At 45.7% G+C, this 25,320-nt stretch overlaps 1 pseudogene; it reads left to right on the top strand.

The window, feature by feature from the left end:
* The first annotated feature begins 799 nt into the window (after positions 1–799).
* On the top strand, positions 800–16,904 carry LOC130132371 (protein Hook homolog 2-like; annotated as a pseudogene).
* The last annotated feature ends 8,416 nt before the right edge of the window (positions 16,905–25,320 follow it).

The raw sequence follows: 25,320 nt of genomic DNA on the forward strand, positions 1-25,320 counted from the left end.
ACAGCCCTGGTGCACTGAAAGCCGTAATGTAGACGAATAGCTTGCCATATGCTGTCAATAGATGTGGAGTTTCTGACTATGCTGTGACGAGAGATTACAGGACAATAATTGGCTATCTGTCCCAACATTAGCTCTAACATGGCTACCTTCTGTTCTTTATTGCGACATCGGGGCGCGGGAATATCTTCACCGTCATCTGTGAATCCCCGGACAGGGGACGTTTTAGACTTCTTCTCCCACTGCACGCCAGAAGGGGCAAACCCGGCGTCGAGCGACAGTATATAAAGCAGGTTCTGACGCCAGTTCTCAAAAGAGTTCACCGTCTCGGTCTTTGTTAAACACCACTGCTTCGGCGCTCTGTGTGTCGCCATGCTGCCCACTTAGCTAGCACAACTGTGTCTGAGCTAGCCTAGCTGCGTCTGGTGGTAGACGTAACTACCCTGCGATTCCCCTGGAAGGGCTACCGCGATTAGTTCGGTAAATATCAGTCCTCGGGACGTAAGTCTGGTAAGCGCTGCCACCACGCCAGTAATGAGAGACGACATCAATGAATGACACAACGCAAATGGAAACGTGCGGCAGCAGCCATTTAGTTAAAACAGGAAGAACAACCGAGACTGCGACGCACGCAGACCGGAAGGGAGGCTTGGTAACTATAGCAACCACAACCAATACTGGCGCTGCGCCGATCGTGTCCGTGGTGAAAACTGAAATTTAACGCTACAGTCTTTTAAAAAAGTATTGATAGCAGAAATAACCGCTAGTGCTTAATCCCCCGTTTACCAGTGGACAGATCAGGATGAACCTGGATCAGTGACATGATTCTTTACTAGCCTGGGTAAGTTTGGCAGAGTCGCGTTAACGTTTAGCGGGTGGTGGTGGTGGTGGGGAGCGTGCAGGAGAGGCGAGCCGGGCTGGCGTTTGCAGGTGACGGCAGAGAGAAAAAAGAGGGTAATGTTAGACCGATCACCTACACAGACAGCTGATAAACTAGATTTGATTAACATAGTGTAACCTATTTTTCTGGACTTAGCCTGTTAGTGATTTTAAGTTCCTGTTATAAGCTGTTGCCACAGTATACGCCTTGAGCTCTTATTTTGAAGGCTGAAGAGAGAGAGTGCTGTGCAGTGTTGTTGCTGTGGAGTTCTGTTGGGGGAAGAATCCAAATAAAGTGGTCCTCGTGTGAAAGTGGAACCTCCGTATTTGTTATTTTATAGTTTCATACAGTATAGGCGACATCACTAACCGCTCGGCTAAAGGGTCAGACCCGTTAGCTAGGGACTAACGGGTCTTATTAGTAGTTTACAGTCGTCACCCTCCCCGGAAGCGCGCCCTCGCTCTTTGTTCTTCCCGCGCTCCGAAGAGACTTCTGAGGATCTGCACACTTCCGGATCCCACCGCTGCCACCAATGTAACCGGTTATTTTCTTACCCGGTGCGGGATTCGATACGGGGTGTACTGCCCCACAAGGCGACATCACTAACCGCTCGGCTAAAGGGTCAGACCCGTGAGCTAGGGGCTCACGTGTCCTATTAGTAGTTACAATAGTATAAAATGATTTCATTTTCCATAATTACGAAAATAGTTTCGAAAGCAGCTTTAAAAATCATAAGGCTTCATCAGTAAGTGATTTGATATCTGTAGTAGAAAGCTACACCGTGAATTTGAGGTTATAAATCACATGTAAAAACGGTGTAAGCATGTTATGGCTTTCAACTAAACCGCCTTCCAGCTTTCAAATGAGTAAACCCCGTTTATAAACAGACCTACTTAACAAGCTAATCACGCCTGATTTTTACTGTGTGGGAAAAAATACCAAACCGCTGGATTTCCTTTAAACTTGAGACCTTATTGCGTTAGTTATTTTGGACAAACTTTTACACAAATCCCTCGAAATAGACGGAGCTGACTGAACTGTGTGCCAGCGAACATGAAAATACCGCGCTCGTTTTGGCGCCGAGAGGAAGTAAAACGAAGGCGCTAGCTAAACTGGCTAAAAGTCTTGTTTGGTAAACTGAACACAAACCAACCGGACTTTTAATTTCACTATTGTAAACTACTAATAGGACACGTTAGCCCCTAGCTGACGGGTCTGACCCTTTAGCCGAGCGGTTAGTGATGTCGCCTTGTAGTGCAGTACACCCCGTATCGAATCCCGCACCGGGCAAGAAAATAACCGGTTACAGTATGTTACCTACCCGTGGCTTGAGCACAGCCCCGCCCGCCGCTGATCGGGCATTCTGTTACTCATGCCGCGCATTTAGCGTTGCTGGCCACAACAAAGAAGAAACGTTTTGAACGGTGGGATTTGGAAATTGGAAGAAGGCATTTCGAAAAATTCGGCGGCCATCAAAAATGCAATGCACACATTTCTGCAGCTACGAAGCTGCCCGCTTACATAAATTCATTAAAAACTGGCAGCGTTGCTTCCCAAATCAGTATAGAACATAGCAAGGTAAAAATAAATAAAAAAGTAAATGTGTTAAAGTTTTGTCCACTTATTTAAAATACAAATTTGACATTGAAACCGCATGTTTTGTTTATTGCACGCTCGTTGTACTTTCACATTGATACTGTCGCGGTTTTTCTATAGCCCGGATAACTATGGATGGAGGCGGGGACTTTTAGGTGCGACAAACCGGGCTTCACCACCGTTAGCTAGATAGCTGCGCCAATGCTAGGGCTAGCCTGCTAGTTAGCTAGTTAGCCGTGTGCTAATGGGTTAGCAAGCTCACCTTGGGACCAGGGCTGGTGATGGAACAGGGCGGCTGAGCTCTAGGCGGGGCGGGAGATGGATGGCTGCTCTCCGGGGTGCGTGTCTCTCTCTCTCTCTGTACTCTGCTCCGGTGTGACCGGGTGAATGTCTCTCTCAGTCTCTCTGGGGAAGCTCTCGGGGGTAGTCAGCTAGCTACAGGTACCGAGGCAGTCTGCTGCTAACACTACCACTGCTAGCCACCGTATCTACTGTCCAGCCCAGGATACGCTAGGTTTCCCTGCTCTATCCCACGCTAAGGTGACAGTCTACGATATGGTTACTAAACAGTTCTGCCGCTTTGTCTCTCCCGCGGTGTCTAATATAGTTGCGTCTGTGACAGCGCGAGCTAACCTGTGATTGGTCCTCTAGCTGCACGAGCCCAGTGCAACATTCCAAGTACATCCCCAGGCATTTCCCACTACACTGCCCCCCTCCAGCACTGTTGAGTCCCTTCAACATAAATGAACAACAGACTACAAAGATCAGTCTGATTAATCTAACACGATAAACGGGACAGAACACCCGCGAAATGAACTAGGCCCAGAACAAAGGGCGTCAAACAAATGTGGGTGGTCGCTATCCATACTGGACTCTTGTGACTAGCCTAGTAACCCCCAAGTCAACTAGTCACGTCTGTCAAAGTTAGTCTAGGAGCCAGGCGGGCCTCCGGACTGGCCGGCCCCGTCTGGTGGTGAACGGGAGATGGGACTCAGCGGCGTCGGCTTCGTCTCCTTCTGGGTCAGGGGCGTTGGACTGCCCGCCCGGAGCACAGGCTGCTGTCCCACGACGTTGGGTGATTGTCGACTCGCCTGAAGAGTAGCTGGCAGCAGTGTGTTGGAGCGGCTGGAACCGAGCCGGGGAGCCTGGTGTGCTGGGTCCTCCATCGTCGTTTGCGTGGAACAGGTCCTCCAGCCGGAGATCAAGGTCTTCATCGATCTCCTCCTGCTCTGTCACTCCTTCGTACTCCTCTGTTCTCTGCGCCCCCGGCTCCTCCATGTCAGCAGCGGGAGGACCTCCTTCAGGTGTTTCCTGCGGCCCTATCGCTGGTGCTGGAGCAGACAACAGAGCATGGCGCCTGTCATCTGTGCCCCAGATCTTCACCAGGCAGTCATCTGAGCCCGTGAAAATGCGTCGCCCGGTGCGGTCGAAGGTGACACAGTAGACAGAGGAGAGATGTCCCAGAATCCTCTTGTGCATCTTCATGTGCTGGTAGACAGCTGTAGGCAGTAGCTGGCGTAGACGGTAGGAGCCATTGAGCCGACGCCCATTGCTCGTCTCCACGATATTGCGTGGACTCCCATAGATAATAGGAGGCTCTGGGGGTCGTCCACAGTGCAGAGCAGCCAGCGCTGAGCCCTTCCACACAACATGCTTGCAGCTCTTGTTGGTACGCAGGAGGTTCTGTCTGCCGGCTCCCAGGATGCTGTGGAGACCAGGCACGCTGGCAGGAACCTCTTTCTCCAGCAGTGGACATACTCTAGAACACACTTGGAGTAGGTGGTCTGGGCTGATGTGCCTGTGCAACTTCACCTTGTTAATGTTGTCGATGCCACTGGCCAGGGTCTTGAGCTCGGGGGTGCTCATGCTGTCTCCTACCGGCGGAGGACTTGGAGAGCTATCGCGACGCCGCTCGTCTTCCCATGCTACTCGCCGGATTCTCCCTTTTCCTTCAACCTCTCGCCCCAGCGTCGCTTTAAAGTCATACTCGCGTGCCTCAACCTTCCTGATTGCTTCAGCTAGTGTTTTGGGTTCTGCCCCCAGGACTTCATACGCGATGTTTTGGTTCTTCAGCCCGCGCAGAAAGGCTTCTGCAGCGTAGGCCTCCTGCAGTGTAACACCAACCTGCGGGTATGCCAGGGTGACAAGTCTCCTCACTTCCTCGCCAAACTCATAGAGGGTCATCTCTCTGGCCTGCTTAACCTCGCTGAGTTTACGGCGCGCAGTTCCCTCAGGCAGCTCTTTACCGTAGCGGCGGCGTAACTGAGTGATGAGCGCGTGGTAGTCATCTTTTATCGGAGCCGGCTGCGCGATGACAAAAGACATGGCGTTGTCCCTCAGTCGGAGATACAAGGCGTCCAAACAGGTCTCGTCGGTCCAGCCCCTCTTTCTCGCCATCCGTTCGAATGGTCCAACGAAACTATCCCAGTCGCCCTTACCATCAAAAGTGGCGAGGAGCTTGATGTCATTTTCGTGTCCTCGGTCGGGACCTTGTGAGCTTCGGTTGCCGCTCCGACTTTGAAGGTCTCCTGTCTGGCTCTGTTGACCTCTAGAGGAACCTGCCTGCCCTCCAACGCTGTCATCCAGCAGGTTTCGGCCGCCGTTGCTGTCCAGGGACATTTGGCCACCCTGCATCCCGTCGGGGGGTGGTACTGCAGTCGCTCCATTTTTTCCACCATGACCGATCGGAGTGCTGGTAAGTGGTGCGGGCTCACTGGGTCCATTTCCTGTATAGCGCAGGGCTGCTGGGGCCGCTTTGCTGCTCGGCCTGGCTGGCGTCTCCTCGTTGCGCCGGTCGCTCAAGTTAGCCACTGCGGCCATAGCTGCTGGCAACAGGTGATCAGCGCCGTCTCGCTGTCTGGCCCGTGGGTTCTCCCGGGCCGGGGTGAACTGCGAGAGTAGGCTCATGTCTTGCACCGTTCTGCTAGTTCGTTCTCCGAGCACAGCCCCTGCCGACCCTACACCACTATCGCTTTGAGGGCTACTAGGAGAAACCCCTTGCTTCACTACTTGAGCGATGGGCGACAAACCGGGAGGCTCACCTTGGATATCTGAACGATGACGGGCCAAGTCGGTGCGCTGAATGGGAGGTGTGGGGGGACGAGATCGCTTAGCCACCACTTCCGCTAGTCCATCGATACGCGCTGTGAGGGCCTCCATCTGCATCTCTATCTGGCGTTGCATCTTAACCTGGGTCTGGCGTTCCATGTTTTCCATCTGGCGTTGCATCTGAACCTGGGTCTGGTTCATGGTTTCCATCTGCGCCAGGAGGAGCTTCATCCAGGCGTGCTCTCCGGGGTCTTCTGTCCCCACACCAGCACCATCCAGACTCAACTCAGACTGTTCTTTTACGTTTTCTTTGTCCTGTGACATTTTTATTTTTCCACTGATTTACGTTTGGGTTCCACTTCATAAAGAAGTTTCTTATTCACTTTTTTCGTTGGGGTTCTACTTCACGAAGAAGTACAAAATGGCTTCCTGCTAGCTGGGTTAGCTCACAGTGTGCAGGCTGAATTATGCCGCCATGTGACCGGGGCAGGATCCTCCGGTGTTGAGATTATGGCGAATCCCAACCTTTTATCCCACTTCTGACACCACTTGTCGCGGTTTTTCTATAGCCCGGATAACTATGGATGGAGGCGGGGACTTTTAGGTGCGACAAACCGGGCTTCACCACCGTTAGCTAGATAGCTGCGCCAATGCTAGGGCTAGCCTGCTAGTTAGCTAGTTAGCCGTGTGCTAATGGGTTAGCAAGCTCACCTTGGGACCAGGGCTGGTGATGGAACAGGGCGGCTGAGCTCTAGGCGGGGCGGGAGATGGATGGCTGCTCTCCGGGGTGCGTGTCTCTCTCTCTCTCTGTACTCTGCTCCGGTGTGACCGGGTGAATGTCTCTCTCAGTCTCTCTGGGGAAGCTCTCGGGGGTAGTCAGCTAGCTACAGGTACCGAGGCAGTCTGCTGCTAACACTACCACTGCTAGCCACCGTATCTACTGTCCAGCCCAGGATACGCTAGGTTTCCCTGCTCTATCCCACGCTAAGGTGACAGTCTACGATATGGTTACTAAACAGTTCTGCCGCTTTGTCTCTCCCGCGGTGTCTAATATAGTTGCGTCTGTGACAGCGCGAGCTAACCTGTGATTGGTCCTCTAGCTGCACGAGCCCAGTGCAACATTCCAAGTACATCCCCAGGCATTTCCCACTACAATACAGTTATGTGATTAAAAACAAATCTTTGCCCCCCCCCCCAATTGTGGGACCCAAATGTCACCCATGCTACCACTCTTCCGTTTCTCTACTTGGCAGCTCCCTGGAGCTGTTTGTTTAACCACCCGACTTAAAGCAATGTGTGTTCCACACTCGCATTACGTTAAATGAGTTATGGTTACAGACAGCGTTTAATACAATGCAATCTGTAGAATTATAGACCTCCGTGTCTTTATGCATGCTCACCAATCCAGGTAAGAAAATCAAAGAAAGTTTAATCAGTTCATCTGGACACAATGTTTATTGACAGAAATGTTTCATCGCTTATCTAAGTGACTTGTACATTGGGGAAACTAAACAGACATTGGCCAAGAGGATGGCACAACACAGAATAGCTAATGCATTAAGGCCAGAACACTCCACACCCATCTACAGGTCAGTGGCCACTTTTTAAAGGGTGAGGATGTGACCATCCTTGATAGGGAGGAACGCTGGTTTGAACGGGGAGTCAAAGAGGCCATCTTTGTTAAGAGGGGACTACCATCCCTGAACCGGGGGGGGGGGGGGGCTAAGAGTACATCTGTCGCCATCTTACAATGCTGTGATTGCAAACATTCCCCAATCCTCTGTGAATAATATACATGGCCAATGAAACTCTGGTTAATGGTTACGGCAATTTGCATATTATGCAACTGTACTGTTTATAAAAGTGGGGATACCTGCAGTCAGTTTAGACTGAAGAAGTCACTTAGATGAGTGATAAAACGTTTCTGTCAATAAACATTGTTTCCAGATGAACTGATTCAACTTTCTTTGATGTAGACCTTCATGCCACCATATTGCAGTTCTTGGGTACGAATGGACAATAAAATACTTCAGTGATGGAGTGAGTGGTACTAGATCTGAGCAAAATGGAGCCGATGTGTTAAAGTTGTAGACACAGTTGCACACAAGCTATTTTTTGGTGAACCTCGGAAAAAGTGGTGTGAATGAAGGAGGTAAAATGCCATATGCAAGGGGTGAAAAGGGCTGTCAAGGATGGCTGTCTGCATTGCACGTCTTCTGTACCGTAAATGTGTGTGATCTTAGACTGATTTACAGTTAAAAAAAAACTTGCTAACCAATCTGTCAAAACTGGACAGTTTAGACCTCGTATTACTTGTTTGACTAATATTTTATGTCTTTATCTTAACCTTTCCAGCTACAGACGTTTCAGGTGCCCTCGTGCACAAGCACGCATGACCTCACAAGTGGAGTGGCCATAGCACATGCTCTGCATAGAATGTAAGGTCACAGTTATGTGCTTAAACATCTATAATTGAGAAACTCAATCAATCAAGTTGCATTTTTTGAATAGTGCTTTTCATTGTGATTTTTTTGTATTATCCAATGGGAAAGTCACAAATACAGATTATATACAAAATTACCAGCTGCAGGAAGTGATACATTCAACCCCAGTCAATGAAATTACAGTGTTTTGCCTATCTGTATGATTTGCAGCTAGTTGGAGTTTATATTACACACAATACCAATGCCTATGCAAAATAAAAACCACATAAGATTAGAGCAAGGATTTGTTGAGTTTACTCTTTTTAGAAAAGGTTCCAGTGGGCCTGAATTGGCTTACTTAGAGTCTTGAACACATCATGCATAAGTTTATCTGTGAAAATAGATGTGATATTGTCCAAAGGCCCATCTCAATTTCAGTGCATTATCTGTCCAAGCGTGATGGCCTTTGTAACTTCTGGTGCTGGTAATTGTGTATTCCCTAAACACATAACGTATACAAACAAACAAAACCATTTCCGCAACTGTTTTTTTTAATCAAACATTTGGAATAAAAAAAATGTTGTCTTACATAAAGGTCAGTTTATTTTGGAGCCCAATATAACTGTTATTTGAATTAGTTCTTAACATGGTAATTTTTTCTATAAGTGGCATGTGAAGGAGAGTTTGATGAACTGTCCTATTCACATGTCAAAGTGCTCACCCAAACGGAAGAACTGGGATACACTGCCCCGTGGCCTCCTGTGAATCTAGATGCCCAGAGATGCATGTCATCCTTGTCATCAACAATGTTTCCTGTGCTCTCAATAACAGAGACCCCTCCTGGTTTAATGTGATATGACTGGGCTGCATCCACGAGGAGACTAGGGACAACTGGCGCCTCAAGGTAATTTGTGAAACGGCAAGATATGACAGAGGAGCCGATGGCAAACCAAAGTGACCAGCATTTCTGAGCTAAGAGTAATTTAAGTAACCTTAGATTTCTGCTCTTGTCACATTCCTTCAGGTCAGGAACTTGAAGAAGATTCTTCAGAGCATGCTGGAGTATTACCATGATGTAAAAAGAACTATTTTCTACTCAGTTTTTTTTTTTGGAATTATTTTCTGCTTGACTCCCTTACATTTCTCTTGCTGAAACCGCCTCACCCCTCTGCCGCCTCCTCCTTCCTCCAGCCCCTATTAATGTCTGCTTTTGCCTCATTGTTCTTACTTACTGTCTCGGAATCTTTTCACATTCGCTTCTCCTGGATATCTCACCTCCCTCTCTTACCACGGACAGGTGTGTGGTCAACAGGTATCAAATGAGCACCAGCCAGATGTCAACCTGATAGGAAAGGAGGGAGATGTGACAGAGCTTGGCAAACTGGTGCAGCTGGTGCTGGGCTGTGCCATCAGCTGTGAAAAGAACGACGGTAAGCTGCCTACAAGTGTAAAGTGGGGAACAAGGCTCTGAACCAGACAGAGGCAGCCATCCATGGGAAATACTAATAAGATCAGCTTCCAAGTCAAATCATATCGCACGTGACAAGGTTCACAAAATGGCCTGATCCTGAATGAAATGAATTTGGTCTTCACAATCAGGCCTAATTTTATAGATAGCAATTTAAAAGAAAGGGATGAACACTTTTAATCATTCAAAGCCACATAGTGAGGGTTGATGATCAGGAAGTCTGAAACTAGAAGTAACACTGGTATGTCTTTATGCATGCTCAATAATCCAGGCAAGAAAATCAAAGAAAGTTGAATCAGTTCTTCTGGACACGTTTATTGTCTCCTCTTCAGAGACTGAAGAGGTCACTTAGATGAATGACAAAACGTTTCTCTCTCAATTAATGTTGTGTCTAGATGAACTGATTCACCCTTCTGTAACACTGGTATGTTTCACAGCAGATAATTTAAAGTAAGCTTGTATTGTCCTGTATTTAGCTGTGCCTTAATTGACATTCGCTGACTTTTTCCTGCAAACAGAGCAAATCCAGCAGATAATGACTATGGAGGAGTCTGTCCAGCATGTTCTTATGACCGACATTCAGGAGGTGAGTGAGCCTTTTGAGTCAGCCTGCTGTCCTCTTGGTTCTCTCCTTATTAATTTCAGCATTTAGTCATGCTCAGTTTAAATCGGAGAAATCAAATCTGGGTAAGTGCAAGACTTTACAGTCTCAGAAGCTTTCTGTTGATATTCTGCATTGTGTTTTTGAAGTGGATGTATTGATATGTACCATATGAGTGTATTATACACTCAGGAGAATGCAAAAAAAAAAAAAAAGGCAATAGAACACTTCTTGTCAGCCATCCCTTTGGATTCACTTTAAGATTTATCATGTGATTTATTTTCTCCGGAGTTTGAACTAGGCTAGATATTTATGTTGTCGCTGTAGCGCCTACTATCCAAAGAGCCATTCTCAGAACCAGGGAGCCCAGAGACCTTTAGGGACTTTGGCTAACAGTTGAGACCTTGATCTCTATTCCGGCTGCCTTTTCTCGATGCATAACACTTGTGCTCTCTTCTGGCTTACTTGCTCCTCACTTGGCATATCACTTACAGCTTTCTTTTGTGTTCTCTCTCATACTGTCAATTGTGGTTTCTTCTTCCTCCACCTCCTGTGTTTGTGCTCTTTGTTTGCAGAATGTTTGTACCTGTGCTTTTGTCCTTATTGGTTAGCTTGGCTAAGTTGTTTTGTTTTCTTATGACTGTTGGTTGTGTACATATTGTGCAACATTGCCTGTTTATGTGCCACTGACTAAAAAATGACTAATCTAGGTTCTGTTAGAGTATATCACTCAGGATTTACTGAGTCTGTTTTAGGAGTAGAATTTGGCCACCGATAATTACTGGCACTCCCAGCTGTCTTTTTTTTGTTTTTGTTTTTTTTACCAAGCTAACAAGTAGTGTTATGTTGGTACATAGGTGGTTTATGTTGTTTTGAAAGTGATGCTTTTGCAAGGTCCTGTGTTAAAGCATGCCATCTGTACTTTAAGATCAGTGTATGGTTTTGCTGTATTCAAACCAGGAAGATGTGCTATAGGCAAGTATACACTTCCCCTTAATTCCATAATGCCAGCTTGTCCAACTGTAAGCCCACACATAGTTTCAGTATGCGTTCAGTCTGACTTGGTCGCCAAAAATCATTGTCTAAGCATCAGCGTTGCTGCTCTGAGCCTCAGTCTCTCCTTAAGCCAGTTCAGTCAACTTCATCAGCTTCAACTCAGAACAACTGTTCTCCTCCAGCTGTAACAAATATCATTGGAGGCCCTAGATAACTTTTGTGTATTTATCAATTTTTTTCCCCATGAAGACCTAGTTTTGACTTCAAGGTGAAGCTAACAACTACAGCACCAAGAGAATTACATTTGCTTGAAACTGTTACATATCAGCTGACTAACTGACCCTTTGACAGTTGCGCATGTGAAAAAAAAAGAAGAAGCATGTGTTCTTGTAACAAGCCCTGGATGAGACGGAGTTGCAGGATGCATCCTGTGTTTTGCCCTCATGAATCTCTCCTGCTTGTCTGTCCTGTGATCGGCATTTCCGGTGGAATGCGTGAGATTTCTGTTTGACTGTCGAGTGTTCTGAAGAACGCATGAGTTCTCCCATCAGTGTTCAGCTCTCTCCCTGCTCCTTTTTCATTTGCTTTGCATCCACACCATCTGCCACTCTTCTTCTCCTCTCTGTTCATTCCTATTTGAGCTGCTCGAGATTTGTGTACTGTCAACTTCCTCTAAAATCCCCCCCCCCCATCTACCAATATCCTGACTCCCAACAGCTCCATTTACATTATTTCTGTCTTTGTCTTTCTTTCTTTCTTTGTCCCCCCCCCCAGCTGTCGCTGGAGGAGAAGTTGACTATTCAGGAGGAGACACACCCCCTGGAGGAGAAGCTGAGTTACTGTGATTGCGAGGAAGCCGCTGCCATCACTGGCAAGAAGCTGTTGCTCCTCCAGAGACAGATGGCGCAGCTGCAGGAGGAGAACTACAGGTTTGCTACTTGGACAGCACTGACCCAGAGAGCTAAAAGCATACTGCAAGCCACGTTCCCACAGGGACATGGTCAAGGCTAAACACATACACAAGTATATGCACCCTTCGTACAAAGGGCTGGATTGGTATTTGGAAATACTTTTTGCGGCATATGCACACTTTTCCATGCATAGGAAGTTGTTAATTTCTATGACACAACATGTTGATGTAAACATGGCTACAGCTTTGATAAATTGTAGCCCATGAATTAAAGTCTATAAATAAGTTGTAAGTTGCACATAATGCAGCCATGCACATCTTATTCCACCACCTAGTCATCTCCATCTCACATTGGGTCAGTATGGTCTGTTTATATAAATCAGTTCTCTCCTCGGGGTTTCCTCATTTGTGTGCTCCTCAGGCTGGAGACCAGCACAGACGACATGCGCATGTGGGGCAAGGTCCTGGAAAGTGAAGTCGTCAAGCTACAGCATCATAACAAGGCGCTGACCAGCCTGGCCCAAGAAGCGCAGAATCTCAAAGACGAGATGGACATTCTATGGTAAGTAGGGCTTGTGTGCCCACGTGGCCCCCTTTTGAATGAGTAGATATGATGTAGGTTCAGTTTTGCTTCTCTCAGGATGTCAATGGAATGAGTTGTTAGAGGTTGTGTGCTCAGCAATCCCACACCAGTGCTCCTGAGAGGAGAATGGGCTGCTATGAAGTTAACAATTTTCAGTTTTAATTTGGGAGATAGCTCCTCCCATACACAGACTCCTCACTCCGTGTCATCTGTGTTGATACTGTGAAAGTCTTGTGTTGATATTGGCTTACACCTTACTTGGTCATGTTTAATTTCCCCTGTTTGGTTTTCATTGTTTTAACAAAGTACAAATCCCTGAGGATGTGTTCTGTTTAACCAATAATACAATTAATTCCTTGACACTTGATGTCTGCGTCACGATCTCTCCTGCTGCCTCCCATCAGGCACTCCTCCGACCGAGTAAGCCAGCTGGAAGCGCTGGTGGAGACGTACAAGCAGAAGCTGGAGAACCTGGGAGACTTGCGCAGACAAGTGCACCTCCTGGAGGAATGCAATGCGATGTACATCCAGCGCAACTGCGAGTTGGAAGATGAGCTCTGCAGGGCCAACGCTGTGCGCACTCAGCTGAACGCCTACAAGAGACAGGTATGTTGGGGGTGTAAGTGATGGAGGGGAAAACAGAATCTTCTTTATTTTTATCTTTTTGCAGCTTTGTTGCCAGCACAGACTGTCTACCGTGCTCTCTGACATGCAGGTTCACGAGCTCCACAAAAAGTACTCGGGCGAGGCCATAAAAGCAGAGAAGTGGCAGCTCGAATATAACAAGGTTCATGAAAAGTATCACATACTGCTGAAGGAGAAAGAAGTGAGTGTGATGGTGGGAGACTGGTATGGGTGAGGGAGGCAGGGTTTTAGAGGAAAGGAGCATATACATTAAAGGCTGCAAGCACTTTTACTCTGTCAGCCTTGAATAAAAGAAACATTTAACATTTTATGTCTTTCCAGCATCTCATCTCAGAAGGGGACGCACTCAGGGAGACCAATGATGAGCTGGAATGTGCACAAGTCCACCAGCACTGTCTGACTCAAGCAGGTATGTCATAATTGTACTTTGCTTGAATCCAAAGACCACCCTAAATTTCCCAGGAAATAGGTTATAAGTTGGCATTGCTGTTTCATTTGTTTGTCCCCCTTTTCAACATGTGTCCCCATAGCAGTTCTGAAGCTGTCAGCCTTCAGTTTTAATTCCATGGATCCGCTGACGCCCAAGACATTAAACTTCCCTTGTCTCTCCCTCTCTGCAGGAAACATGCATGGCAACTCTGGTACAGTGGGAAGCCTAGCTGCAGAGATCACGGACACTGAGTTCAAGTAAGTGTGTGTGAATTTAATATAGGCTAAGAGACAACGGAGATTTTCCTCCTCAGTCAATGATGAATGTGATATGAATTGGTGTCAAAATTGCTCACGCAATCAGCCCCATATTTTCTAGCACCTGGGACAATTGCTCAGACCTGATAAACAAGCCCTTACAGTTATCAATAGAGCTAGAATGCAAAATTTGCGCTATGAATAGGAACAAGTGGCATGGCTGTACAATTGGCCTGGGGTGGGAGATAGGTGGTCGGAGAAGTTGGATCAGCTTACCACAGACGTTTTGGCCCCATCCCTCTCATTTTGATCCATTTCTTCTGTCACCCACAAGTTTCCCCTCTCCTCTTCTGCTTTAACCGGTTCCCTGCCCCCTTTTCCCTTGCCTGATCTTCCTTTGCCTCTTTGCCTCCTGCAGGGAGATGGTCGTACATCCACAGAGTGAGAACAAGATGCAGTGTGTCCAGGAGGAGACCTACCGACAGAGACTATTGGAGGTACAGGCTGAGCTGGAGAAGACACAGCACAGCAAGAATGCTCTAGAAGCACAAAACAGGTATGGGCAGTGTATGTATGCACTTGTGTGTCACATTGGGTTTCGGGGAATGTGACGTCCTAGCATTTCAATTTTTTCTTGCCAGCACCCAACTCGGGAGGTGTGTGTGTGTGTGTGTGTGTGTATGTGTGTGTGTGTGTGTGTGTGTGTGTGTGTGTGTGTGTGTGTGTGTGTGTGTGTGTGTGTGTGTGTGTGTGTGTGCGTGCGTGCGTGCGTGCGTGCGTGCGTGTGTGTGTGTGTGAACATTCAGATGGTTGTGGCTTGTGCTTCTCATGTTTGGCTGATCGTAGGAGTGAGCTAGCTAAATATCAGGTCAGCCTCTACACCAGTGGTGGCTAACCATGTGCCATGGAGGGCCATGTGTATGCAGGTTTTCATTCCAGCCGGACTCCGCACCACGTGATTTCACTGATTAGCAACCCTTCAACCAAAGAGGAAGAATATTTGGGAAATCACCTGCTGTGGAGTGGGGTTGGAATGAAAACCTGCATACACATGGCCCTCCCTGTCACATGGTTAGCCACCCCTGTGCTAGACTGTGTGCTGATCTAAGCTGTGTAGGCTGGATCTCAGGATGGACAGCAGAAAGTTAGATTGTCCCTTGGTGTGTGAGTGTGTGTGTTTATGTGCCTGTGGGCATGAATATGTGTGTATGTGCATGCATATAACACGGGGCTGTGGGTGCGGGAGGCATCCAAAGTAGCAATAAGAGGAGGGGTAGAGTGTCCTGGTGGAGAGCTGGGACACCCAAAGCACACGCTCAATGAATAGCTGAACACCACAGGAGATATCCAAGGATATAGCCTCGAACGCATTGCTACCACACTGCCATCTCCCACTTCCCTGATAACTTCTGCCTTCTTCCTCCTGATACTTTCCTCTCTTCCCAACCATGCCTCCTTCCCTGTTTTCAACTTACCCCCCTTCCCCTCTTCTTGGCATTTTGTCTTTATATAGCCATGTCTTCTCACACCTTCCCATGTTTGCATTTGTTCATTGTTGAGTTCCATGTCTCTCTCCTAAGGTTAAACCAGCAGGAGATCTCAGAGCTGCGTTCCCAGGTCAAGGGACTCCAGAAAGCTTTACAGGAGCAGGGCAGCAAGACCGAACCTGTGAGTGGGAAAGAGACTTGCTTGCTTCTCAAGTACCCACCATTTACTATAATCACTCTCGGGATTTTCGACAATAGTTTTCTATTCTCAACTTGGTAGGATATTGAAAATGTTCAGAGTGTACAAAATATCAGAGACATTTTTCTTTTAAATTAAATCCTCTGCTCAGACGAGCAATAGTCACTTATTAGTTTCACTTCTGTGGTGATGGCAAGATGAAGTGAAAGAGGCTGGTTAATGTTGGATTTCTTCCTTAACAAGTCTTGATGACAGTTAAGTGCATTTGAGTTAGAAAAGCGCTATATAAGATTTATTAATTTATTTTTATTATTATTATTATTATTTTTATTGTGCAGTTTAAGAATTTTCTATTTTTGTACACTCGGTATAGATATTACACATGCACATGACCAATCACTGAACTCCCTGAATCACAAATGTTTCTGAGCCTGAGTGGGACTTGGTTCAAAATTTAAAACAACTGTTTCTATTCTTTTAAATTTGAAATCCTTCACTGCTGTTAAATCCCTGAATGTCAAAGGTTTCCATCTGCTCTTATATACTTGAGCCTTATTCATGTACAGGTTGTAAAAGTATAGAACTAGCATACCATATGAATAGTTAACATAAGTTCAAGTTTTCTATAGCTTGCTGTGTGAATGAGAGAACAGCTTTGCTGAAAACAGTTGAGCCCCCAAGAACTGCGCTGTTGGTACCCTCCTACTGTGTTGATGTGCGATCTTGTGTGGGAATTTAACCCAAGTTTGCTGTGGGGATTCATTTGTAACGCCTGTCCCTCTCTGTCTGTCTGTCTGTCTGTCTGTCTGTCTGTCTGTCTCTCTGCCTTCCTTCATTGACCGATATGCCAAAATCAGGCAGTCGTACTAAGTACAACCCACCCTCTGTTCAACTGGCCTTGATTTGATTCTCGACTGCCTTTAATTTTGTAGCTTACAACCTTGTGTGTGTGTGTGTGTGTGTGTGTGTGTGTGTGTGTGTGTGTGTGTGTGTGTGTGTGTGTGTGTGTGTGTGTGTGTGTGTGTGTGTGTGTGTGTGTGTGTGTGTGTGTGTGTGTGTGCACATGTGACAGAGAATATGGTTGTGCACTGGGTTAATTCCAACCTAGTATATTGCTCTTTATTAATAAATGTTGTTGCTTATTTTCCTTTTAGGCTTCCTTATTGAGGAAAAAGCTGGAGGAACACACGTGAGTACCTCAACCATTGTTGAGTTTCTATTGATCCATATTCCTTCCATCTGTGCAAGATCAAAACTGACGTCACATGCTGTCTTCTCTGATCACTCCAGAGAAAAGTGCCACGAGGCATACTCACATCTGCAAAAGAAGAGACAGGTCATTGACGACCTGCAACACAAAGCAAATAACAATAGTAAGCAATGATTAAAAGCTGCCACTTCATACAGTCTATCATTCCTACCTTATCTGTTATTCGTCTCCTCTGTCGCACTTTCACTAATGTCCACCGTCCCTCCTTCTGCTGCTCAGTGCCAAAGAAGAAAGATGAACTCCAGTGCGGTTTCATGTAAGATCAGCAAGACTAAATATGTTATACGCATACATGAAATACATTAACTATTTTAAGGAAAGTGAGGACATATAATAAAAGTGTCTACAAACATTACATTGGTGACAAACAGTGAGAAAGCAAAAGGCACGCGCTCAACCCAGTTTGTGAGGGATTGCGCAATCCTAGGTGAGGCTCCACTCCTCGCTGCCTCAACTCGCGTATCTCCCCTCTAATTGAACAGGAAATAAGCAAATTCAGCGATTTTGATAATAAAAATGATTTAAATTATTGGAATTGTACATAAATTACATTTATAGCACAGATCAGTAGACAAATATTAATATTTATTTTATGTTATCATCAAATGCACGTGAGGAAGTTCAGCGAGATGGCGGCGGGCACAGTGACCGTGAGTGACTGCGCGGCTGTTGGTGCGGTCTCAAGCCAAGGAAGAAGACGCACACTGAAAAAAAATGCATTATTTCCATCCCAACAACATGGTTTTATTGAAAAAAAAATGCACCTGGCTACAGCCGCTGTATTGACAATGAACAAATAACACCAACTTCGTTGCATGGCAATACAGTTTCTTCATCACTTTAACAGAGCATCTAGGCCTCTATTTAAAGCAGCTACTATGAGTTTATATGATAAATGATTACATAACAATCTCAATTTAAAACGGATGATGTCTTACCAGTTTTGTAGCGTGAGTAACTAATGTTAGAATTTTATTTTTTTACATTATATTTTGTTGTTACTGAGGCGGAATCAGCCAAGTGACACTACCGCCTTTTGTCCAGGAGGGGGCACTAAAGTCAACACAAACTCCTAGTAGTATAGCAATAATTAAAATTTAATATCCACTGTTCCCCTTAAAACATTTTCTTCTACTCTAACTAAACAAAAATATCCCTTACTACCTAGATTGTTGAAATAAATGAATACAAATCTGTAAACAAGTCAAATAATTAAATAAATGTAAACATCATTTAAATCCAACTGCAATCTGCAGTGTCTCTCATTACAACTGTCTGCCCTTTACTCTGCCCACCAAGTAGTTGGGGTATGAGCAAGGCTGGATTACTGGCCGGGCATGCCGGGCAGGTGCCCCGAATCCACGAGGGGCCCCAAAAGGTCAGGGGTACTGTGTTCGGGTATAGTAGGGATCCCCAATTATACCCTACAAGGGACGTTTGTTCCAACCCTGCGTCGCGATGCAGGGCCCAAGCTAGTCTCTACTGATGCGGGTGCCCCATACGGATTGGCATAGCGTCAATTACCATGTTGGGTATTTGCATTAGTTTTACATTTAACAATCTTCAGTATTGTTTGCGTAGCCTATCTGCCGGGGCGGGGGCAGGGGAGGGGGGGGGGCAATGGACGGGCGTGCCCCGGGGCCCCCTGGTGGGTTAATCCGGCGATGGGTATGAGGGCGTTGCAGTATGAGGGGAAGGGATTTAAATATAGTAGTGTAACGTGCATAGATAATTAGACACGCTGGCCGCTGGCTGGCGGGTCTGACCCTTTAGTCGAGCGGTTAGCGATGTCCCCTGCGGTGCGGGCGATACGGGGTCGCTTCCCGGCCGCGGCAGTTCCTGTGGTTGCGTTGTCCCCCGAATTCGCTACAGTATTTTAAACACTTAACGATGGCAAGATGCAGCCTGCGGCTGCGAAACATTGAAGTCTGACCCAGTTGCTGAGTTCGGTGGCCTTCACAACGTTGGCGCCGTTGTCCGTAGTGACACAGACAGCGGAGCGGCCGCACACTGCTGTCGGCTGGCCAGATAAACCCTGTCAGCCTCCGCGGCCAGCTCCCGCGAGTTGTTGGTGGTGGGAAACTTGGAGCTGGCCAAGGCAGCGCGGACGTGTGAGAGGAGCTGACAGAGGAACAGCTGGCCGGAAAGGAAGGCAGGGTCGCACGAACCCAGCATAGCCAGCATCTTGTCCATTAGCTCCGACGGCTTGCCGTCTCCCAAGCCTTGCAGCGGAGACAACCAGTCCGCCCGCTCCACCGCCGCCAGCTCAAAAGCCTGCAGCAACGGTATGGAAGTTTTTATTTGACCTTATTGTTCGTAACCCACAGAAGACAATCCGCAAATATGTACCATGATCCACAAACATCTCCGTATTTGTGGATCCATTTTTACATGTGAAAGGGGTTTTAAACATTTGTGGATCGCTTCCTGCGAGTTTGTGGGTCGTGTGACATTTGTGATTTCCCTCTGGATGTTTGTCCAATTCGTGCCTCGCGGATCTGTAGCAATAATCCACAAATGTGAGTTGCAGTTATTAGCTACACCGGCAGGGGGCGATATTCCCCCACATGAGCTGACGGAACTACCGTCTGCACTGGGAGAAGACTAAAACAAGAGTCTACGTAGCAACCGCATTGATCCGCATCCAACAAGGAGACGGACAGCAGCCTGGCTTCCACCAGGAGGTGAACGTCAAAATGGAGCACCTTTATTTAACCCAACGGTCGTGATTCAGGATCGGGTTCATCACGTTGTCATCTCCATGTGAGTGTGCTGTGCAGCGCTTGCTTACTTACTGGCATTACCTACAGTTTGCTAACTTAGTGTTAGTTATAGCAACTGTTAGTTGTGTACAGGTTACAGAGCCGTGTAAGGCTAGAACATTAAGCGTAAGGCTTGGCTATTATATAGGACATGTCACGTTATGTATTATTTCACAATAACTGGTAATTCACACAACTGGAATAACCAATCAATTCAATACTCAACATTTCCCGCTTTCGGGTGGTCTGTAAACGTTCTGGTTCCATAGGGATGGAATCAGAAGTAGGATGGTTGGCCTGATCAATGCAAAATGATCATTGCCCTTGTCATTTAAAGGTTAAATGCTTTCTAAGCCGTGATGTCACTGGTGTGTTTCTGCTACATGATTATGGGAATGGTGTGACTTGTGGATTTCCTTCCAGATATCAATAACCCTTTCATCCCTTTCGTTCTTTCTCTGCATCTTCTGAGCAGCACCTTGGCCTCATCTCTCCTGTCCCAGCTGTTACCATCACTGGACTCCAAACCTCCATCAACACTGCATTCTACTGCAGCTGTCTGTCTAGATTCTACTCTCATTGTCATCTCCATCTAAATTTTTCTGGGAAAGTATATAGTTTACTTTTGAATAGCTTAGCTCAATGTACATGTTTGAAATTGATCATTAATTACTACTTAAGATGTAGTTTACATTTATTAATGTGTAATCTATGCTATACCTTCCTGACAGAGTTGTGAAAGAAAGCTTCGATAAGGTACATGAAATGTACAGTAGTTATGCGTTCTATAAAGCCCACTCAGGAATACTGCATGTCAATAACTCATACTTACATACTTTGATGTAAAAAAATTAAAGCATTATTAAAACTAAGTACTTTTTTCACTCTTTGATATCAACATATAATTTACTTGTAATAAATACATAAAATTGTGAGTCAAATACTAGTGTGCTATCACACTTGAAACTCATATCATTTCATAGTCATTTTTATTGATGTATTGAACTTTGTATGTTTGTTGCGTTGTGTCTCTTGTAGTTTTACCCTACTTCCAGTCAACCATTAAACGGAGTGGAACTAAGCACCCTCTTCAGCATGGTGATTGGAGGAGGAGTTGTCTATCTGCCAGCTTATGCAGGACGTATAGGGGTAGCAGAATAACTAGCCTATTGCATATTGAATTATTCTTTATACGTGCAAATAAATACTTAAAATTCACTTCAAGTTTATTCAAACAGTGAACTTAATAGTGTACCACAATAAATTCAAAGTGCACTACTATTGTATTTATTTACATTATACTTAGTAAAATAGATATCTGTATTACACATACTGGTATCGTCTGTCAAGAGTATTTAAAGAAAGCTTTGTAAAAGTATATTAAGTACATTTTCGCATGTATTCCATAATCAGGGACGTGCGGTCAGGGGAGGCAGGTGAGGCCCTTTCATCATGAAAAGAAAAAACCAATGATGATAAAATAAATATTAATATTTGTCTACTGATCTGTGCTATAAATGTAATTTATGTACAATTCCAATAATTTAAATCATTTTTATTATCAAAATCGCTGAATTTGCTTATTTCCTGTTCAATTAGAGGGGAGATACGCGAGTTGAGGCAGCGAGGAGTGGAGGCTCACCTCGGATTGCGCAATCCCTCACAAACTGGGTTGAGCACATGCCTTTTGCTATCTCACTGTTTGTCACCAATGTAATGTTTGTAGACACTTTTATTATATGTCCTCACTTTCCTTAAAATAGTTAATGTATTTCATGTATGTGTATAACATATTTAGTCTTGCTGATCTTACATAAAACCGCACTGAAAAAGCATGAGATGAGGCAGCCAGTACCTCTGCCTCACTGAAGGGGGCGTATGCGTGAGCCCACGGGTTTACAGGACGCTTTCTTCTGCTGTTGCTCTTCTTTAACGCAGAGTCCAGTTCAAAGGTCATTCTCTGCTTTGAAAAGACTCAAAACATAGAGTCGGAATCGGACCGATCAAGGACGACTTTCATCCCTGGCAATAATCTCCGTTGAGACGGAAAGACTTCTAGAACTAGAAGAAGATAAGGAGGACTTTTACAACAAAGTCACGGAGATTTTTGTCCAGAAGGACGGGAGAATGGACTCCAATTTCAAGTAAAGGTAAGCCCATGCATACACTGCAGTACATCCTTTTATTTGTATTGAATGAGTATGTAATTAATTAAATACTAATAGTAGTAATAATAATAATACATTTTATTTATAAGCGCCTTTCTGGACACTCAAGGACACTGTACAAAGATAAACAAATACAAAAAGCAACAACAGATAAAAACTACACAATATAAAAAATAGTAATTGTGGAATTACGATGGCAAATTAGGAAAACGCACGGTGCAGAGCAAATGCGCTCTTTCCCTGAGCCGCTCCTTGTCCGAATATGTACCTTAATTATGTGTGTGTAAAGAATGCTGATGAGATATGAAACACAAGCAGGAGTCAATGTGCAAGCTGCCAAATGAATGGTGAATTGAAGCTATTGGGTTCATATATTTGTAAATCTGACTCTGAAAAAGTCAGTGCCTCACCAGCCACGAACCTCACCGCACGTCACTGTCCACAATGCCCACTTCAGAATACTGCATTCCAGTGTACTTACAGCATACTTTTATGTAAAATGATTAAAGTGTGCTTAAAGGTATTTCATTTGTTGTACACTTTTTGGTATTAAAAAGTAATGCTTTTTCATGAATTTAATGAAAGTACAACTTTAAAAGGTACTGCATAATAATGCACTTATTAGAAATTAGAAGAGTATTTGAATAGCACTTGATTAAAGTACTCTTGTTTTAGTCTTCTTTCAGTACAGACGGTAGTTCCGTCAGCTCATGTGGGGCAATGTCGCTACGTGCTGGTGTAGCTAATAACTGCACCTCACAGTTGTGGATTATTGCTACAGATCCACGTGGTACAAATGGGACAAAAATCCACAAATAAATAGGAGGGAAGTCACAAATGTCACATGACTCACAAACTCACAGGAAGCGATCCACAAATGTGTAAAAACCCGTTCCACATGTAAAAATTGATCTACAAATGCGGAAATGTTTGTGGATCATGGTACATATTTGTGGATTGTCTTCTGTGGGTTACAAATAAGTCCAATAAAAACTTCCATACAGGTGCCTCTGAATTGTGCCGTACTTATCCACGGGCGGAGGGCCTTGCAGAGGCCCAATATTCGTGACACCGATGGTCCGAGTGCCTACTTGGTCTCATCCACGGCGATGTTCCTAATCGCGAACTGGGCTTCAATGTAAGCAAACTGTTCTGTCCTCGCTAAGCGTTGTCCTCGTGAACGTGTACTCTCCTAATCAAGCTCCAAGGAACAGACGGATATGTTGAATTTGGCATTTTAATCGAGATAAGTGAAAAGATAATGCCATGTATAAGCTATGAAGGAAAGGATTGCGTTGTATTGTAGCTAACAGTAACATGCGGCCGTCTCTGGCAAGATCTCGAGAGGAAGTGGAGCACTTCCTGTTTCCGGTGTTAACAAAAGAACTACTCAGAACAACCACCAGGGGGTAGCAAATACAATTACTTTCTCACTGGTAGAGCAGAGTGACATCAGTCGGCTGAGGGGTTGCTCTCTATTATTTGGTAAACGTGGTCTCGGAGAACGAACTGGAAGAGCAGCCACCCAGCTGTTGGAATCATCTTTCATGAACTTCCTGTTCATGATCTGAAGGAAGATTTGATCTTCAATGGAGGGCGCTAGTTGGTCATCATCTTGAGAATGGCTGAAGACCAGCTTGCCTAAGCCTGGTTGGGCAGAAGCCAGTGTGCTAGGAGGTTTGTACCGCTCACTTACTATCTTCTCTTTGAGGAAGATTCTGCTCTCACAAGGCCTGAAGTAACTGGGACGCCCGTTGTCCAGGACATTGGTCTTGAATGTATTGAGAGTTGGTTGGTGGGCCCCGCCAAGGCAGACGTCACCAACTATGACCCAGCCTAGATCCAGTCGTTGGACATAGGGTGTACTGTGATGACCATTGCGCTGGCTACGCACTTTGTGTACACGGATGATGTCTCTGCCAAGTAACAGAAGGATCTCAGCCGCAGAGTCAAGAGGAGGAATCTTGTCAGCTATAGGCTTGAGATGCATGTTACTACGTGCAGCCTCTGGTGTTGGGATTTCATCTCTATTATTGGGAATTAGGTTGCACTTGATAAGGGTTGGCAGTGGTAGGTTAAGTTCCCCATCAGCTGACTCCATCATGAATCCAGTGGCCTTCCTTCCAGCAGTGTCTGTAGTACCTGAGCACGTTTTGAGGGTGTAGGGACTAGTATCACTCTGGATATCAAACATGTCAAAAAATGCTGATCTAGCTAGTGACAGATTGCTTTGATCATCTAGTATTACATATGTCCTCATCTTTTGCTCTGGGTGTCCCTTCGGATAAACGTTGACCAGACATTTTCGAACAGGATTTGCCTTGAAGACCCTCACGACAGACCCCTGTGCATGAGGAAATTGCTACATCTGAAATGTGTTCAGTCGGCTCCCCACCATGTTCTGCAGCAGGCGCATTGGAACTCGCAGCCCAAAGTGCTGGTCCTGCATGAAGTGCTGAGATGTGTTGGTCACTGTTGCATTCTGAGCAATGGCTGATGGCTTTACACTCCTTAGCCTGGTGTGTTTTCGAAGAACAACATTTAAAACATATGGAGTTCTCTGTCAGGAAGCGCCTTCGACCAGTGAGTGACTTTTCTCGAAAACCTTGGCATTTCCTGAGGGAATTAGTTTTTTTGTGGAGAGGACACCGTCTATCTGGATCCATGACAGGCCCTTTAGAGGAGTCTGAGGATGAGGGGTTTCCTACTTCAGTTTTACTGACTGATATTGGAGGTTTGATTTTCCATTGTTTGGACGAAGACCCATCACCTTTGAACGCAGCTGAGCTGGAGGTAGGGAGAGTAAAGCTAGGACCATTCTTCATCTCCGCATAGTTGAACACAAAGTCTGTAAAGAATGAGAAAGGGGGGTATGGAACGTGATCCTCCCTCTTATACCGAGACCCCAGAGTTATTCACTGTTCTTGGATGGTTTGGGGCAATTTCTCCACAATAGGGTTTATTTCCCTTACTGTGTCGACAAAGCTGAGTCCTGGTAAGTTATCATGCTTTGATTTCTAGAAGCAGATCTCTAAGTTCTTAAAGCTTCTGGTGAACTCTACTTGAAAGCCAAAGCATGTCCAAACCCATAGAAGGATTGTTGACGTGAACTGCTCTTATCCTCTTGGCATGGTGCAGTGACTCCCCACCAAGCCACTTAATGAGCAGGTCCATTTCCTCGCTAGATTTGAGGTTTAGCCCCTCTACAGCATTATTAAAGCTAGATTTCCAGGAGAGGTAACTAGCAAGGCTGGTTATTGAACACTTTCAGTCCAGCTGTGACAAGATCTCGACGAGCTAAATACACAGCTAAGTCAGACACACCTGGTATCTCTGATCGTGAGCCATGTGGAAGCTGGTTTGAGTGATGATGTGTACGGAAGGTGGGGACATTCACATCTGTTTGAACGGATGCAGCACCTGAGAGACTTTTCCTCTGATGGGTTTGCTGCAGGGCTTCAGTAGAAAAGGCTGAGGGAGTCTGACTGTTGTGAATTTCGACTGTTATGTTGACCTCCAATGTCTGAAAGGCGTCTGTGTTGTATATAAGGAGCCTCTGTTCCTTCGTCAATTTGGGCTGAAGCATAATTTTGACGGGAG

The sequence above is a fragment of the Lampris incognitus genome, chromosome 2 (genome assembly GCF_029633865.1).
Source record: "Lampris incognitus isolate fLamInc1 chromosome 2, fLamInc1.hap2, whole genome shotgun sequence".
Lineage (NCBI taxonomy): Eukaryota > Metazoa > Chordata > Actinopteri > Lampriformes > Lampridae > Lampris > Lampris incognitus.